The 20022-nt window shown below is 40.1% G+C and overlaps 1 long non-coding RNA gene across 2 annotated transcripts; it reads right to left on the bottom strand.

The window, feature by feature from the left end:
- Nucleotides 1-8750: 8750 nt before the first annotated feature.
- LOC110083498 (uncharacterized) lies at nucleotides 8751-19792 on the bottom strand. 2 transcript variants are annotated; one of them, XR_012087950.2, is made up of 3 exons: nucleotides 19031-19792; nucleotides 9615-9679; nucleotides 8751-8792 (listed from the first exon to the last, which is right to left on the bottom strand). It is a non-coding gene; the product is annotated as an uncharacterized LOC110083498 (long non-coding RNA). The 2 variants fall into 2 exon arrangements; XR_013536893.1 differs by lacking the exon at nucleotides 19031-19792 and having other exon boundaries at nucleotides 8963-17335.
- Nucleotides 19793-20022: the final 230 nt, after the last annotated feature.

Genomic DNA, 20022 nt, shown 5'->3' with positions numbered 1-20022 from the left:
ATTATGATGAATTCAAAGCTCAAGCTCAAAGTTTTATCTGTGTATAAATTATAATAAAAATATTAATCATTGTTCATATTGCTAAAGAAGTACATTGTTTTAAAACGATAACTTAATTAAAATATCTTGCATAGTTAGATTTAAGAAATGTGTGTTTGAATTTAACTATGGGTTTAGCAAAATGTTTTCTTCTTTAATCTTTTTGTTATTAAGAAAACAACCAAAAATTTAAGGATATACTGTAAATGTATTTTTAATGTCAAAATTATCTTTGAAAATATTTTCCAAAATTATTTTTAAAGTTACATGTAAGGCTTTCACAGCCGGGATCCGATGGTTGGTGTAGGCTTTTTGGGCTGTTTGGCTATGTTCTGGAGGTTTTTCTTCCTAACATCTTCCTAGCTAGTCACCGCACACAAAAGACTAGCCGACGATACCCATCGATCACAGTGACAGATCATCTCCCTCCTTATCACAACAATACACCCATAACAAAAAACACCCTGATCACAATAATAACCTAATCTCCTGAAAAGAACAAAAACCTGATCCCATAGCTACAAATAATCAACAATTCCACACACTACACCAGAACACAGACAGCGTTCTAGTTCCTGTCCTCTGAAGATGCCGCCCACAGAGACAGGTGAAATGTTAGGAAGAAAAACCTCCAGAACACGGCCAAACAGCCCAAAAAACCAACAACAACCATTACATGTAATTACTTCCAAAAATATTTATTCTTAATTACATAGACCAACATGTTGGGAAAAACTGTCAAACAATGACACTTCCAGCATTAACAGGAAAAACACCATGTCTACATTGCTCATTTTGGAGTGGGCTGATAAAATAGGGTCACCTGAGGTCAGGTGGAGGTGCAATATGCCATTTGGTATGACCCTCACACTCAAATGGTATATTGGAGCTCAGGCAACCGTATTTGGTCCTGCTCCTTCCATTCTGAATTTCTGATTTGGTGAAGTGACTTAATAAGCCACCCACTTCAGGATACAGGTAAACTGAATTCTTCCTCTGCTCCTTAGCAAAGGGGCAGGGGAAGTGACTTTTTTCTGACTGTGGTATAGCATTGCTGTTTTACTGCATCACTTACAAATCAATTTAAACATTTTTTGCTGTGCCTTAAAGTCTGTGGATTTGGCTGCCGGCATTTTCTCAACTTGTCCTTGAGACAAAAGAAAAAAATATATATATATTTTTTAAAAAGTTCTTTATAAGTGATGCAGCACATCAGCAATGGTATACTTGGAAAACAATTTCACTTCTTTACCTCCACTGAGGAGCAGGGGAAGTGTTCAATTTGCCAATATTGTGAAGTGACTCACTTAACAAGCCAGTTCAAATAATCTGAATTTCAAAACAGAAGGAGCTTTGACAGCCAAAAGCTCACTTTTGGTCCAATCCCTGCAATCACACACACCAAAAATGAGCCAAATCAAAGCAAGACTACTCATACTAAGTAGATGCCCCTTCCAGGGGCTCGGGAAGGTGCAGGAAGGGATGCTCTGGGGACAGTTTGGTTCACTCCAGCAATGACATCATGATTATGAGAAAGAAGAGTGAACCTACCCATCCCCACTGCAGAACAAACAGGGACAATTGACAGTGTGCTCACTATCACAGAATGCTTTTCTTCTATCAGTCTGCACAAAACTATTACATCTCTCACACTGTGTAAGGGGACAAAAAAAATTGCCTCCAAAACAGCAAAGAAATCCATTGAGACTTTGAGCGTTAACGCACACATACACGCACACGCACACACAAACACACAAGGCAAGGCAAAGGCAATTCAGAGGCTTGCTGGGCAAGATTATGGGAGGCATTCAATCTGCAGCACCTGGAATTTAACAGCAGTAATGTAGAATTCAAGAGGCTTCATAAAGATTTATGTACAGTGAGGGTCATTTTTAATAAAAGAAATACCAAAAACAGTCATGTATTCAACTGATAGAAGCAAAGTTCTGGATTAGGCAATATGTTTAACAGATCACCAAACAGTTACAAATGAGCTATGGAGTTCTACAGAATTCTTCATCAGGCAAAGATGGCACAAAAGTTGGGTTTCAAACAGAAAGCCCTAAAATGGAGCTACACAATTATGGGCATGGCTAATGTAATCAGATTTCTAGGAAATCAATATGGAATTTCAGATTCTGGATGAGAGGTAATAAAGACATGAGATGTGATGTTTGTTACCTGTCTCTCCTAAAGTCAAAAATTCCATTTAGCCTTCCTGGAAGCCCAACATCTGGCTCAACTGTTGACCTTTCTACTTTAACTCCAAATGTTATGTCAACTTGCCCTATATCATCTTCTCCTTGTTTTCAATTTTTCTGTCATCCAGTAAAGGTGATCCAGAATTTTGCTTTTTTTAAAAGATAAAAAACCCAAATAAACAAACAGAAGAATGCGTATTTGATATCTTTAGGCGTAAGCACCTTTATCATAACATTGATAACTTAACAAAACTTGCTAGGAGAAGGGTTCCTGTATTCTAGAACAATTTCCTTTATCTTTCAAGCACTGGCAAACATTCTCTAGAGCAGCTATTCTCAACGGGGCCAAATGGCCCCCTGGGGGGCCCCTGGCTCATTTGAAAGGATCACAGACTGGAAACAATTCTTCATACACAACCTTATAAGGTTCATTATGTGATTTATACATTCCTGATTGGACCTACATTTCTTTCACATTGTATTTATGACTGTAGCAAAAAGGCGAGAATGGCTACGTTATAGAGTAGTTCTGAAGTGTGCAGGGAATAACTTTCACAGAGGAAAAGTGGCTGTTCTTGATCATATCTGGGAGATCTGGATGGTTCATGTTACTTTTCACATTGTTATCAGCTGCATTTTACAGCAGCCATAAAATAAGTTTTACATTTATTTGAATACTGAACTGTACAGAATATTCTTTCAGAATAGCACATGCTAAATGAAAATAGCCTGAATAGTTTCAAATAACAGATCTATCACTTTTCATAGATCTTTTAGCCTGGGCACCAGTTCTATCATGATAGGTAGACCTGATCTGTGCAAAATCAACACTAGTGTTTACTCCTCTGTCTCTTTTTGAGTAGACCTGATGTTGGAAAAATATCTTTAAACAAGCAGCTGATGTCCACAATTCCTCCCCATTGTTTCCTTCACCTCATGTAATGGCTTTCTATCCCTTAATAAATTGCACTGTAGCTACAATCAACTTCTCAGCTCGCCTCTATAGTTCCCTCCAAAATGTCAAAATGCTAGAAAAGAGAATGGCAACACTGGACCTTATACTATTGTCATGGGAGTGGGAATAACAACACTGGGCTACTCAGCAGGGTTGGCATAACACAGTCTCTCAGACATTATCATTGCAGTTTTGGGACATCCAAATCTTGTAAAACTGCAGACGTTGTATCATTAGAACAACCGGTAGCCATTTAATCTACCCAATTTCAACCTAAGCACACATCAGACTTGCCACAGACATGTAGGGGTAATTCCTGTATACTGACTGAAATCCAGTATGTCACAATTTGAGTAAGCCCATTGAATTAGTGGAACTTACAAAGAAGCTACTTCACCAAGTATCTACTGATTTAATGAGCCTACTCTAGCTGCAATTTACTCCCGAATTCCACGCACTGAGTGGTATGAGCTAACTTATGTCTATTTTCATTTTGAAAATACATGTACAAATATTTTACATATCAAGAGTGCACAACCTACAACCTTCATGTGGCCTTATAGCTTTATATGTGGCCTCTAACCAACATCCATTATTACCAAATCTTCCCCATGCTAATCAGCATCCACAGGGCTTTTCCTCTCCCCTGTCTTAGCTTCAATGAAGCATCCAGGATAGCTGTTTCAAAACATCTGATAATGGTGGCAAAGGAATGCTCCCAAGCATGGCTTAGCTTCCTCCTCCCCCAATTATCTCAAAGCCATCCCACGCCCCTTCACCAACAGGCTTGAGTAGAATCACTCAGGGCTTCATTACAGAGAAATTGATTTGTATGTTGAAGCACACACTAAAGCTGAGAAGGCTGCCTATTCTAGTGAAGGCTTGCCTCAGTCTGCAGCTGGTAAATTAGCTTGCTTTTGTATTTAGTCAACTGGGAGACAGCATGCCTTTGCTCACATGTGCAATGTCTCAGGCATATAGGCCAGAAAGATTTGTGTGTCTGCCAAGTGGAATCCATGGCCAAAGCATCCCCAGCAGGTGGCCATCGCAATCCATGCTTAAAAACCTCTGATGAAGAATCATCCCCTGAAGAAACATCCACTACCAGTCTTCAATTGGTGAACAGCTAATATTGTCAGGAAGTTGTTCTTCCTAAGGATTCGTTCCAAACTCTCTTGTACCTTGAATCTCTTCATTCAGGCCCCTACTTTAGGACCAGGATGAAACAAGTGGCTCTATTTTTCATCATACCCCTTCAGATATTTGAAGCTGGCTACTGTATCACCTCTCAATCTTTTTCTCTCCAGGCTGGAGAAACACAAGATGTTGTGATGCTCTTTTAGACCTATTTCCCCTCACATCTTTTTATTTTATTACATTTCTATCTGTACTTTACCTTAAAATACCACCAGGAGAGTTAATATCAAATTGAACAGGGCAAACATCAGCTTGCTGCAGCTGTTTTTGAGATGCTGTAATTGTGTGTGTGTGTCTGTGTGTGTGACTGTGTGTATTCTGATATAATTTCTAGGCAGAAATTATACAGAGGCATTAAGGAGAACTCTAAATCCAGAACAACCACTCCCCAATTACAATAGTATGACAGGACTCAACAATGAAATGTCAGCATTTATTGACAGGTGGTAAAGTCAAAATTCTTCAAGGCTCCCTGATTCTTGGAATTGTTCTTGCATGTTTCAGTGGAAGGAATGTTCTGTTTCATTTTTCTTCAGCAGAGGCTTTGTGAGGTGAATGAACTGGAAATCAAGGGCACAGACATCAAAATGGGAGAGGTTTAGTGGTGTCTTCGCCTTCTTCTTCCTCTTCTGTGACCATGATGCTTATGCCCTGGAATAGACATAAACAGTACCTTTAGTATTTTAATAGATCCAAACTGAGCTGCAGTAGACAGGTAGAGATATAAACGCCCTAGATTGCATACTGCAAAGATCTTTTACCTTTTCTTTTACCATGGCCTCGTCTTCTCCGCCTCCTTCCTGATCCACCTCCACGGCTCCTTCCACGACGTCTTCGACGGTTAAGAGTCAAGCTCTGGCTCCGGCTGGGTCTGAATCTGGCCATTTCTGATGGTAATCTGGTCTTTGTGAGCTCTTAGTAGCTGGAGCACCACCTGTCTTTGATGTGTGTTTCAGAGCTTATGACCTTGTGTGGCATCTCTAACCATTGAATAGGCCAACTACAGTAGCTAACAAAGAGCAGTGATGTCATAGTTCCTTTGTGATGAAATGCAGTGACATCCTTTAAAGCTAACTATTCCTACTTGCCAAGGTAAAAAAAATAAGCTAGGCAATGCAGTATTTGTTACACACAGTATTTCTTAAAAAGAGGCCTCTATGTTCCTATGTAAAAAACAGAAATAGGTGAGTGGGAAATCTCCCAAAGCAGAAAATGGCAATGTCAGTAAAATGTTACATACATAGACATAAATAAATAAAGAATATAACAAAGGGGGATAAACCCAAATGGCAATCAGAAACAATAGCTACAATTGCAGCAGAAATAAAGGGAAAAAACAAAAACAGAACAATAAAGCAATGATATAAAGATTATCAGTGGAAGAAAAAATTATCTGCTGTTAATTAAAATTTCAAAACTGAAAATCTTAAACTGTTGCCTAAGAGATGGAACAAGATGAACCCTGGAGATGGAATGGGAGTGTAATTCCTTCAAAGGGATTCCACCATTCAGAAGGGCCTGTCTCAAATTACGTATAATCCATGTCTTTTTGGTGAAGGCAGCCAGGAAAAAAGTAACTGGAATACCTGAATTATTGGTCATCTATTAATACCTTAATATTATAAATACGTCTGCATACTGAATATGAACTGGTCATCACTATACAAAGTTACTTGCCTCTTTGTTCAATTACACAGCATGTGCAGGAATTAGAATTCTTTTATAACATCTTACCTCCATTTTCAAAGGCCTTTTCAGACACCAAAATGTGGGAGTGATCTTCTCCAAACCCTTGTTAGTATCAATCAATGATTGATTTTGATTGGTTGGTTATTATATTTACTTATCATTTAGCTTAGTATTTGTGTGTTTTGTCTGTTTTTGCTCTATGTTCACAGCATAAATTGGGAAGCTCTTGATAAAGGAGGAATAGGCGTAAAAGATAATTTGCTTCAGTTCCTTAATGAGAATGTTGGGATTTGAACACATGTTCAAACCATGTGTTGTACACAGGGCACAGTGGAAGAACTGGTTGCTTACCTGTAGGTGTCTTTCTGCAATCAATTATCTGTGAATTTATACAACTGATTTCCTCCTTTCATGCATATATGCTGTAAACCGCCCAGAGTGGCCTTCAGCCAGATGGGCAGTATAAAAACGAAATAAAGAAATAAATTTCACTATGACATTTAGTATGCACATTCCTTTTTACCTGAACATGGCTTCGTGCAGGAATAAAACTTATATTTGTAAGTCACTGTGACCACAAAAGAACCTTAAAAAACCTCAAGGGACCTGTCTGTGTGAAACAAAATCTGAATGTATAACAGTGTGATGCTATTCTGCTGCTGCAGAAAAAGATAATTTGCTTGGATGGGAGACCCCAGACTTAGTATAGTATGATCAGGTGCCCTATTTTTGGGAGAGCAGTCATCTGCTTAGAGAGTATCAATTCTTTCAAAACTCTCTTGTTTTTTGAAAGGCTAATGTGCAAGTGGTCATCTTATGCTTCTACCAAGGTGAAAGCTACTCCAAGCACTTCAGAAGAAGATTTGAATAGAAGCAAGTAAACAAAGATCTCAGTATAATGTGGCACGTTAGATGTTAGACATTTTTCAGTTTGGTGTGAATCATCAGACTGGGGAATTACAGTAAATTCTCTCTAGTCCACAACACAGGCCTCCATTGTGTGGTGGATAATACTCATTACTATACCATCTTCAAGTATAGGAAATAAGGCACTAATTGGTTGAAAGGGTCCAATCCACCAATGACCACTACTGTCAAACCCCAGTCTCTTTATCTCTCTGATTCAATTTAAATGAAAAGTACAAGGAGCAAGAAAGGCAATCCAGCCTGAGGTATGGCATGGCTGGCAATGTGCTGCAGAAAAAGACACTCAGATGACAGATATTCCTATTATGGTGAACTGCACATTTGGCACATGAGATGCAAATAGTAGTATGAAGGAAGTGTATCTAGGTGAGGCCAAGTTCAAAGCCATACTAGCAGCCAACTGTCTGGGCAGCACTATGGCTGTTTTAGGCATCTAGACAGATAACAGGTGGGAGGTATGTCAAAGTTAGACTGTAAGACGTATTCTGAAAATGCAGGTGCTGTCCTTGTATGGGGCTTGCATGGTGATATTTTTTGGCTCTTCACCTTGAATTTGATGCATCTCAAGTGATGATCCTCATGAAGGGGTTCTTTCAGCCCTGATACAAAAGCATATAAATTCATTCTGGATTCTTAGCTGCCACTGGTATTACTGGAAATTCTAGAGATCTGATCACTTTTTCCCAGCTGTTCATGCAATAGCTGGGAAAAAGTGATCAGATCTTTAGATTGTGTATTTACACCACAGGTTAGAATACAGTGGTGCCCCGTATAGCGAGGTTAATCTGTTCTGGATTAACCTTCGCTATACGAAAACATTGCTGTGCGGGTAAGGAAAACCTATTGGAACGCATTAAACTTAGTTTAATGCGTTCCAATAAGTGTGCAAACTTACCCCTCCAGCGATGTTTTCGCGTCCGGCGGCCATTTTGGAGCCGCCGATCAGCTGATCGGCGGCTCCAAAATGGCCACCGGATGACCCGAAATGGCCCCTATCAGCATTTTTGCGCCCTCCCCTTGCTTACGGAGGTCGCGAAAATGCTGCGGGGGGGGGCATTTCAGGCCAAAATGGCCGCGGATGGCCCGAAATGCCCCCCCGCAGCGTTTTCGCGACCTCCATAAGCAAGGGGAGGGCGCGAAAACGCTGATAGGGGCCATTTCGGGTCATGCGGTGGCCATTTTGGAGCCGCCGATCAGCTGTTCGGCGGCTCTAAAATGGCCGCCGGACGCCCCAATCGTCGCAAAGCGAGTGCGGCGATTGGGGCTGATCCGTATAGCGATCCCCAAAAAGGGATCGCTATACGGATTTTTCGTTAAACGGTGCACTCGTTAAGCGAGGCACCACTGTAATTATATATGCTGTACCGTTTCCTTGTTCTGCCTCTGAAATTTTTGTGGGAATGTGATTTTGTGTTCATATGCTCTTTTTCTCCTGTTCTCCAGAATATGACTCCTTTGTTCTTCCTCTTATATGTCACTCTTGTTAATGGAGTGGCTAAAACACAGAGACACAATGATTCTTCAAAGATCACAGACACAAATATTGAGGTGCATCAAGTTTACTGACAGACAGGCAGGCCTAGCATGCTTCAATAGGAGAGTTCCTCAATCTTGTAGCCTTCCCTCAGCTTGTTGACTTATATGATGGTTTTTCACATAATGGAAGATGCCTAAAAGTGAGCCATTGATGCCACAGAAGGAAAGTCTCAGCAGAGGAAAGGTAACAGCTGGAAATTATCTTCTTCCTCTCCAATAGTAGTATGTGCTACAGACGCGTACATACCCTGTCCAAAACATAATATGAAATATGAAAGCAGAGTTCTTTCACCTATACAACTTAAATGTCATTCTGATTTTGCATTTGCTTTAGTAAATCTGTCTCATTTGATTCTTATCCAACACAGTTGGCCTAGCACCCACTATCATTTAAGCATACATTAAAGCTAACATTTACCTTTTCTCCTTTTTATTGGCATCTCTGCTCCTGACTTGCACCTTTTGTTTTTTCTGCCAGTCGATCTGCGCAAGATCCCCCTGCTGGTGTATGTACTATCTCTGCGTCTTGACATCTTCCTTTGTGTCTCAAGATCTCAAGAACAAATACATTATATTTTGCCCTTGTATAGCCTGCCTGTCTACTCTGATGTTATGTGAGGTTCTGAAAGCAAGTATACCTGGTCCTCCCCTTTTATAAATTTTGTAACAGTAGCACACTGTTACAGTGGCCCTTTGTCTCCAGAAGCATGACCATATATAGCAGCTGCCAAGTACTGGTGTAAAAACACAGATTACCTTGAGTATTATTCAGACCAAAATCAGTAGGTTATTAAATATGAAAAAGAGAATTTCAGAATGGGATAACGGTACCTAAGAATTCTTAACCTTTCTTGCTAATCTGTCTTATTCAGAAGGCCTTTCTTCCACCTTGCTTACTTAAACTAATGTGAAAGTTTAAGCAGAGTTTCAAGCTGCCCTCTTCCTGGACTTCCATCTGTTACTAATAAGAGCTTTATTGCAATGGCTAACTATTTACACTGATTATACCATTATTTAGTTGCTGTCAGATGGGAGTTGGGAGATTGGAGTGCAATGGAAAGAAGGCCTACCACCAAGCTGTTTTGTTCTGCAGTCATTCAGTTCATTCTGTGTAGACGTCACAGTAGATTTGGCACTGAAGAAAAAAAAATTGCAAACGCAAACAAATAAATAAGATATATGGATGAGGGTTCCATTAGATGGATGGAGTATAAAGTTTTGCTAGCATGGTTAATGGAGGATCCCCTTATTGAGCAAGCTTTGCCATCGGGACTATCTCACTTACTGTATGCTTATGCAAGGAAGTTCTGAATATCTCTTATTGCAGGCATCAAGAAAGTAAAATTCCTCACACTATAGTCACTGTGTAGGTGGTTTGATGAAACAAGAGTCCTGGCTATTGACCACTGAGACAGCACTTTGTCTGTGTTGAATAGGAAGCAAATGAGACAGATTTATAATGTTAATATATCCATTCAGAGAGCATGGAGTACTCAATTTTATGAGTAGGGATGTTTTCCATTATGGGGCCATCATGTCCAGGAAGACAACTTGTGTATTTGTTTATTTGTACACTTGGAGAAGTGTAATAATGACAACTGTTACCATGGGAATGCTATATCTTCACAACATCACAGTGCCTACCTTTGTCATAATAAGAAAGAATATTCTTCTCTTCCCCATGTCTCTGTTATAATCAGATATTGTTCTCTCTCTCTCTCTCTCTCTCTCTCTCCCCCAGACAATGGGTTTCTAGGGCACTCCATTGTGAACCTCAGGACGTAAGTCAGTGTGAGTCAGATAAAGATTTGCAAGCATTAGCACAATTTAGACCCAGGCTGGAAAAAACTATTTGCTTTAACTGCAGCTCTCAGAATTCCACAGCCAGCCAGCATGGCTAGTACCGTTTAGCATCTCAATTTCAATAGAGTTTCAAGGCACAGAGGTACTACAAACTTCTGCTTGAGATTCTAGAGAGCCATAAGCCTTATTCATGTGTTTAGTACTCAGAGATATTGAAAACATGAAGGAACTCTCAAAACGGACTGTATAGAGCTTCTCCATCTTTGGCTGCAGAGAATATAACCAATCTGATTTTGGTATTGCCCATCTGGTGATGTCCATGTGTAGAGTTGCCTCTTGTGCTGTTGGAAAAGAGTGTTTGTGATGACCAGCTTGTTCTCTTGACAAAAATCTATTAGCCTTTGCCTTGCTTCATTCTGAACTCCAAGGCCAAACCTACCTGTTGTTCTTTTTATCTCTTGACTCCCTACTTTAGCATTCCAATACCCTATAATGAGGAGAACATCTTTCTTTGGTGTCAGTTCTAGAAGGTGTTGTAAGTCTTCATAAAATTGGTTAGTTTCAGTCTCCTCAGCATTGGTGGTTGATGCATAAACTTAGATTACTGTGATGTTGAAAGATCTGCCTTGGATTCGTATTGAAATCATTCTATCATTTTTGAGATTATATCGCAGTACAGCTTTCCCCACTCTTTTGTTGACTATGAGGGCTGCTCCATTTCTTCTACGGGATCCGTGCCCATAATAGTAGATATGATAATCACCTGAACTGAATTCACCCATTCCCATCCATTTTAGTTCACTGATGCTCAGGATGTCAATGTTTATCCTTGCCATCTCCTGCTTGACTACATCCAGCTTCCCAAGGTTCAAAGATCTTACATCCCAGGTTCCTATGCAGTGTTTTTCTTTGCAGCATCAGACTTTCCTTTCACTTCCAGGCGCGTCCACAGCTGAGCGTCCTTTCGGCTTTGGCCCAACCACTTCATTAGCTCTGGAGCTACTTGTACTTGTCCTGTGCTCTTCCTCAGTAGCATGTTGGATGCCTTCCGACCTGAGGGGCCTATCTTCCAGCGTCATATCTTTTAGCCTTTTGTTTCTGTTCATGGGATTTTCTTGGCAAACATACTGAAGTGGCATGGCAGTTCCTGCTCCAGGTGGATCGCATTTAGTCAGAACTCTTCACTATGACCTGTCCATCTTGGGTGTCCCTGCAAGGCATGGCCCATAGCTTCTCTGAATTACTCCAGCCCTTTCGCCATGACAAGGCAGCAATCCGTGAAGGGGAGGGGGAATATAATGGGAGGTCTTATATTTGTTTTCACTTTTTGTAGGGGATAAATGTCTGAAGGATTACTCAATTCACACATTGGCTCAACAAAACAAAACAAAAAACATGTTTCTCTTCTACCTGTTTGGAATTTGGGTAAGAGCTGCAAGAGCCCTCCCCAAGCAGATAACTAAGGGTACTTTCAAAACTACTCTTTTACTGAGGACATGGTTTATTTGATTGCTTTTTCTGGAGGACCAACCCATGATCTTTCATCCCTGAGGCATACAAGGTGTTACCTCCTCTTCCATCTACAGAAGTTGATGAGTCTTACAACTTAATCATACGTCAACACTGGTGACCTGTCCACATCATCTAAGGATAGCAAACCAGCTTGGTAAGTGTGAGGGAAAGTATATGGGACATATAGTTCTCTCTGCCTCCAGAAAAAATGTTTGCTGCCCTCTCCACACCATTTATCGTTCCGTCTAATGAGTCAGCTCTGATTAAGAACACATCCTTGTCCCACAGTTTCTCTATTTAGCTTCTATTTCTTCACACAGCTCAGGAAATTTGACTTTTAAAAACAAAACCAAAGATCTCTGTATTTCCCCCCAGCATGTCATCACTCATCAGCACTAATGATATGTCTGCCCAGTTTCCTCCAGATGATTCATGTAGCACTTAAAGGAAGAGAACATGGATTCCTCCGGGATGTCATATTGTAGACCACCAGTTCCTCAGCACCACTTTCTGGAACTATCCTTCTCAGAGACTCTATACAGTCTATATACACTTCACAGTTATTAACAGAGCATTTAGTTGGGATATAGACCTGTAGTTGTAATTTACTGACTTCTTTAGTTCTTTATTATAGATTTGAAGAAGAAAAATTATAGCTTGTAGAGTGTACAGTATATTGCTTATGTGGACAGCCAGTAGCTGCAGTGTGTGATAGGAATAAGTGAAGCATAAGAAATCCATGGCTGCAAGGCAGGTCACAGATGGGCTCAAGAAAGGCATTGGCCTGCAAAACTGGGCCAGTAGAGAAAGAAGGAGAAGAGGCATGGAGTAGAAGAAAGATGACAAGAAGAAAGAGGGTTTACTCTAAGGAAAAGCTCACTTCTAGCCTAAAAATGGCAAGAGGTGTGTGATTCTTAGAAAGAGGTAAAATACAATTATCATCATCATTATCATCATCATCCTGTCTTTTCCTCCTCCTCTTCCTCACCTTCTTCTCCATGTCATAACAATCTTAGGAGGCATATAAGGCTGAGATCGTGACTGGCTGAGGTCACTCAATGAGTTTCACTGTTCAGTGAGAACTTAAACCTGATTCTCCCAAATCCCAGTCCAAAACTAAAACCACTACACCATACTAGCTGTGGATTGTAAATCTGTGGGATAGAAAAACCAAATATGCAGTCTCTCTCTCTCTGTCTCTCTGTCTCTCTCTCTCTCTGTGTAGAAACTAATATGTTAATTTGCATTCAGCAGCCAAATAATTGTTGTAGGACTCTGATAAAAGATATGCTTGAATGATACTTTGTAGGGGTAGGTTTGTTTGTTTTGCTCTGATGTTTGAATGCAGCACAACATTAATTATAGTCTTTTCTTATTTAAGTAATATTATATGTCAAAGGATTAAGACACACACATCAAACACTTTTTTGATATTTCTTCAGAAACATACACACAGGGAAGTAATATCGTTGCATATCAAATGGGATAAACTAATAGTTTAGAAAAGCTTCTGAATTTTTCTGGGGGTTGACTCTCTTTTTTCTTTTTTAATCTGAGTCAATAATATTAACCAGAAACAGACCCAAAATATTTACCATATAACACAGAAACACATGTGAGATACCTCAGAAAACCCCATTCAGCAATCTAATGTTTATTTTATTCAGTTTGCTGCTGGCTCTCTGGGATCAATGCCAGTGTCCCAAATGTTGTTGAATAAAATCCCCATGTGTATTTTTCCACTACTTCTTAATTCTTATTAATACAAGATCATTACAAAAAACCTAACTCTATATATGGCCTCAACCCTTCTTCCCATGAAGATATTCAGGCTAAGGACTTCCATTAGATAAGGAACAATGCTGATAACCTTTTCATAATATTTTTTTAACCAGACAAATATTTCTTCATGTCATGGATAAAATAATAAATTATATCCTATATTTTTGTGTTTCCTTCTAAAACAAGACAGACCAATTTGGTTACAGAAGGTAAGCCTTAGCCAGAATCCTGTTGAGGATTTACATCCATGTATGTGTAACTGCATAAACCATGGCAATCAGTTTTTACTAATTAAATAATTGCTGCTCCTGCTTTTAGTTGCTTGTGATCAGGAATACAAGTAGAAGATAATTAATTACCTGTAATTTGCCATTGTAATTTACACAATTACATTTATGCCAGTGTAAATAGCCAATAGGATTCTATCCCTTAGCATCTCTTTGGGGCTCCTCATGGAGAATTACCATCCTTTGTTATGGTTACAGAGGTATATGACATGACTTATTGGTGATCTGTGTTAAAAAGCAGCACTGGCAGGAGAGAGTTCCTGTGCTTCTAATAATATGCATGTCTTCCTCTGTATGTTCTAATGACAAGAGGCATCTGCTGGAATTATTATTTAAATCTGTCTTGAAGGTGCAGAAGTAGTGTAATTTTTTTGTACCTTTGAGAACAGAAAAGTCTGAAAATAATTATGCATGTTTGAAATGGCATTCATGCATGAAGTTAGTACTGGACTGCTAGATACCATTCTGTTGCTGGTCCAGTACTACAGCGTTCTCCTCCTTTCTCTGCTCTGCTCTTAAAATGATACCAGTTCCTTTTAGAATGCTGGATGGACTTCTGCTGCCTACAACACTTTTGTTTTCTCTCAGAAAGCAATGTGAGTATGCATTACAGGTAAGAGATCACATGCATTTGTCTCAGAACAATAGAGCACTCACATTTGGGAAATGAAGAGGCTTTAATTGTGTGTGTACATATTATGGGAACTATTCCTCTATGGGAAATAATTACTTCATGAATTAGTTTCCTATAGAGACCAAAACGGTCTCTAATCCCAAGGGACCAAATCCCTATCCAGGCATTCATATGAGAGTATCTTTATCATGCGTTGAGAAGAAACACTGTAGTTCCTCCCCCTACCCCCATCCATTTCCACTGTCCCAAATTTGGGGAATGTGCTAGTCTGAATGGGAAAGCCTGCACCATCCACAGGGGCTCACTACAGGAATTGGAACCCTGGAAAATCAGGGTTACAGTTCATATGGATGGCCTTCAAACATTGCAAACACTCTCCTTTTCAGGTTCATTGTCCTCCACAGTTTCAAAGCAATGAAATCAGAGACAGAGGAGGCTACAGACAGAACAGTCCTGAATTTGTGGTGAATCTTCCTTAATATGAATGACTGAGCAAGGCTACTGAATACAGAGTATAAAGTACAAAGGAAGGATACGACATTGTTAGATGAACCTGGTGTTTAACAATCCCCACATGTACAGCACAGAGTTTGGAAAGCTTTACAGTATTTGAAAAGTAATTACAGCTGTAGTTCCAAGTCTGCAAAGCTAGTTATTTACCATTATAACTACCATTTAGTAACTCTGCAGACTACCTAAATAATTACTTTTAAATAAAATAAATTAAGCCCATCTGAGTGTTATAGTGCTGCTGGGTTATAATAGAAAACACAATGTCTTCCTGTCAGTCTTGTTGCTGTCTCAACACCCATGACACAGCCTGAGGCAAAAGCATGAGCCAGCACCAGAACAATGTGATATGTCTCATCTACCATGTGGAGGAGTAGAATTATCCCTCTTTGAGTCGTAATTGTAATGTAGTTGTGCCTTTGTTACTGGAAAAAATAATAAGTAACTAAAGATTTACAATGGGTTTAAACTCAGATCTAAAGCACTAATTAAGATATATTATAAATAATATTCTATAAAAATCAGCTGTCCAAAACACAGTGCTCCATGCTGTTTTTATAAATTATTAATTTCCAAGTGAATTTGAAGGGATTTTTGGTTTTTGGTTTTGTTTTCTTTTCTTTTTCCTTTGAGAACATGGGATCACTTCTGGTCTCATGGCCTTTTTCTGGGATAATGGTCCAATTACCTATCATCACCCTGCAACAGTTCACACCCTTAATTTAGATTTAGTAGCTGAAGTACTCATTTCCAGCATAGTTCAAATGAAAGAGGTCAAAGGAACACATCAGTGGTAATTCAAGCACAGATGTTTAAAAGAGACAAGTTGAGATCTCAGCTTGCCAGTACTGGAGTGTTTAGCCATGGAAACGATCCCCACCAGTGTAGCAACAAAGAATCTAAATAACAAATTAGGCTTTGACAATTTGTTCCTGCTTATGACAAAGTTTGTAGGAGAATGTTTAAAGTTACCAAAAGTTCTTTCTGGTGAAGAATAAAGCCAGTCACCATTATCAAATAGCTTTCTATGTTACAATCATTTCTGCTAGCCACATTCTCTCTGCACAGGATTTTCAGCCAGCCATTTTTTGAACAATTGAGTTTATAATGCCTTTCTTTTGAAGAGTATATCATTTTTCAAACAACTGATATACACTGAAGTTCTGATACAACTTGGAGGTAACTGGTTACAGGCAAGTAGGTGTTCCTAATTAACTCCTATTCCCAATAACTAAGGTAACAGTTATAGACAAAAGCTTTTGGAACTGCAACAGAAGGCGTCTATCTCTGGACTAGATCAGATGGAAAGCTCTTTAATCTCTCTAGATTGAGAGCGAAGACCAAAGACCAGCTGAAATGCATGTGGGACTTCCTCTGCCAATGATGCAGCTGTTGTTGCCCATTCTGCTGAAGACCTCCAACAACTTCTGAATCGTTTTAGCAAGGCCTGCCAAGATTTTGGATTAACAATCAGCCTGAGGAAAACACAAGTCATGGGCCTGGGCATGGACTCACTCTCCCTTCATTACCATCTCCACACAAGAATTGGAGGTTGTTCATGATTTCATGTACGTTGGCTCAACAATATCTGACACTCTCTCCCTAAATGTCGAGCTGGATAAATGCATTGGCAAAGCAGCTACCATGTTCTCTAGACTCGCAAGAGAGTATGGTTTAATAAGAAGCTGATGGCATATACCACGATCCAGGTCTATAGAGCTTGTGTCAGTACATTCCCATACTGCGGTGAGTCCTGGACCCTTTGTGCACAGCAGGAGAGGAAGCTGAACACCTTCCATATGTGTTGTCTCTGATGCATTTTTAGCACCACCTGGTAGGACAAAGTTCCAAATAGTGTAGTCCTGGAACGAGCTGGAATTATTAGCATGTATACGTTACTGAAACCGTGACATCTACATTGGCTTGGGCATGTTGTGAGAATGGCTGATGGGCAGATTCCAAAAGATTTCCTGTATGGAGAATTAGTGCAGGGAAAGCGCCCCAGAGAGAGACCACAGCTGCGATACAAGGATATATGCAAGCAGGATCTGAAGGCCTTAGGAATGGACCTGAACAGATGGGAAACCTTGACATCTGAGCATTCAGCCTGGAGGCAGGCAGTGCATCATGGCCTCTCCCAATTTGAAGAGATACTTGTTCAGCAGGCCGAGGCAAAGAGGCAGTCCCGAAACCAGCAAAATCAGAGAGCTGGACACGAGATAGACTGCATTTGTCTTCAGCGTGGAAGGGATTGTCACTCTTGAATTGGCCTTCTCAGTCACACTAGACACTGTTTCAGACCTCTATTCAGAGCACGTTACCACAGTCTCTTGAGACTGAAGGATGTCTACTACTAATTATAGACAGCTGAACATCCACCAAAAACTGGCAGCAGGATTCTGAAAAGGGAAAAGGAAATACTTCTACATAGTAGGTACAACTGATAGATGTTCACTAGCAAATCATATGGTGGTATAAATCAGTGGTCCCCAACATTTTTGACACCGCAAACTGTTTGGATGAGGACGGGGTCTGTGTGCTAGTAAGGTGGGGCACCCCCCCACAGTCGAGCACATGTGTGAAGGGACAGGGACGCTCAGGGGGCATGCACTCATGCACATGCGCGACGGGGCTGTGGGGGGGAGAGCATGGGGGGGAGATCTGTCTCCGCGGCCCAGTCCAGCCTAAGCCAGAGACAGGAGGTTGGGGACCCCTGGTATAAATTACTTCTTAGGATACCTTTTGAAGATGCTACAATAGATTCATGGTAGATAGGATGACCAGCAGCTCTTTGTTGTGAAATAAATAAAATTCCATGTTCAATGCAGGATTATTTAGCAAAGTCATTCTTCAGAAAGGTTTTGTTTTGTTTTTTTGGCACATTGATGTAAACTGATAGAAATTATTTCATGCAATGGAAACTGGACAAGTACAGCCCATGGGCCTCATTTGGTGCCCCAGGGAACCAAATGCATCCCTCAACCCTCACGCGTCCAGAAGACTTTTCGTTTGCCTTGCACGTTCTACAAGCTATTTTGCCAAAATGTATGTCACTTCATGTGGCTGTCGCAATGCTTGGTTCCTCTGTTCAAATGCTTTCAAGCAAGTGACACTTTGTAAATCACTCTACAAAGCTTTGTAGTGCATCAAATGTGTAGCTACACTTGCATTCATTCTACAACTCGGTCATTCACTCTGGATTAGACTGAAGTCTGCAGAGAAGTATCTCTAGAGAGTATCTAAATATTTTAGAAAAAGACCTGTAAATATTTAATAGTGTTGAACAGCTGGTAAAAAAAATTAATTTGATACAATAAGTGTAACAGTGGAGGAAAACATTAAATTCAGTCTGTCTTTTAATAGTCAGTTTATACAAATATGATGGCCAGCATCCTACTGAATTTACTGCATGAAGAATGGAAATGAAGTGAACACTCGTCTCCATTTTCAAGGTTACCCATCACACACCTGGTTGCATAACTGTTCATATGACAAAGTATGTGACCGACACCCTCCAAAGATCCTACTGTAGGATACTGGCTTTTGTTTGATTATGATATCAGATTTCTATCCATAGCTAGACTCAAAAAATAAATAAAAATGAAACACGTTATTGCTACAAAAATCCCAAACATTATAGATTTCCTTCACATGAACATGATGCCACCCCCTGCTTATTTTCATTGCTTTTTTATACTTTTTCTAGCTTTCTTATATCTTTTTGAGATATACACGGCATTCTAAATGTATCTGAAACACAGGCTCATATAAAGATATTTGCATGTTTAATTTTGAAGCCTTTCTCTTCTTCCAAAGGCATGTGTCTGTCTAGCTAGAGAAGAGTTTAGCCTTCTCTATCTTGAATGTCGCATTCTTAATAAGGAACAGTTGTTAGTTTTAACGACGTCTACACACTTTATTGTGGGACAAACAGCCCACATGTCTATGTAGCACTTACTTTGTTACTGAGATAATTTTTTCTTTTCTTCTCATCTTGTGGACATTCACAGTGGGTATATCAATCTAAGCTGGGCAAAGGCACCTGTAGATACAGACATGCTCTGAACATCCAGGTGCAAGAGATGAATCCAGAAGCACTCTAAGTTGTGAAAAAAAAAATCTTCGTCAGGGTTTCCTGCCCATTCAAAACACATTTACACTGTCTAATCATCAACAGAACTTTTGTTCTGTCTACAATAAACCTTATTTTATATGCCAGGACTTCAACCACCTTATTAAAGCATGTAGATACCAATACACGTAAGAATATCAACAATTTCCCTGGTAATGGATGAAAAGGAGAAATAGAATTGTGTGCCATTTACATATTGTGACAAACCAGGTTCATGGATATTTTTCCCAAGTGGTTGCATGCAGATGTTGAATAGCATGATGAAAAAAACATAACCCTGAGGAACATCACACATTAATACCAAAGGACAGAAGATTCCCCCACCTTCTGAAAACCCTCAGTGAAGGAGTAAAACAATCATAGAACAAAATCTACCAGCTTCCAGCTTCCCCAAAAGAAGTACAGAAAAAACTAAGAACTCTAGGTTACCTGTAATTCTGGCTCAGGTTAAACTTATCTATCTGTGGGCTGAGAGGATAAAACAACATTGTGTATACCATATTTAATATAATACCAGGGGTCTCAAACATGCAGCCCGGGGGCTATTTGCGGCCTGCCAGATGATAGCTTGTGGCCCCCGCCTTGCCTGCCCCCCCTGAAGTGCCCACACGTCCTCTGCTGTCAGGAGTCAAAAAAAGCCTCGTCTCGCTCGCCAGCTCTCTCCCAAGACAGAGCCTCTTGCACCCTCCATCTGGAACTGCAGCCTGCCAGCCAGCCTGCCTGTCTGCCGGCTGGCAGGCTGCAGTTCCAGATGGAAGGTGGAAGAGGCGCTGTCTTGGGGGAGAGCCGGCGAATGAGGTGCGCTACTGGCCCTTTTC

This window comes from Pogona vitticeps, chromosome 5 (assembly GCF_051106095.1).
Source record: "Pogona vitticeps strain Pit_001003342236 chromosome 5, PviZW2.1, whole genome shotgun sequence".
NCBI classification, from domain to species: domain Eukaryota; kingdom Metazoa; phylum Chordata; class Lepidosauria; order Squamata; family Agamidae; genus Pogona; species Pogona vitticeps.
This window is presented reverse-complemented; position numbering and strand designations above follow the sequence as displayed.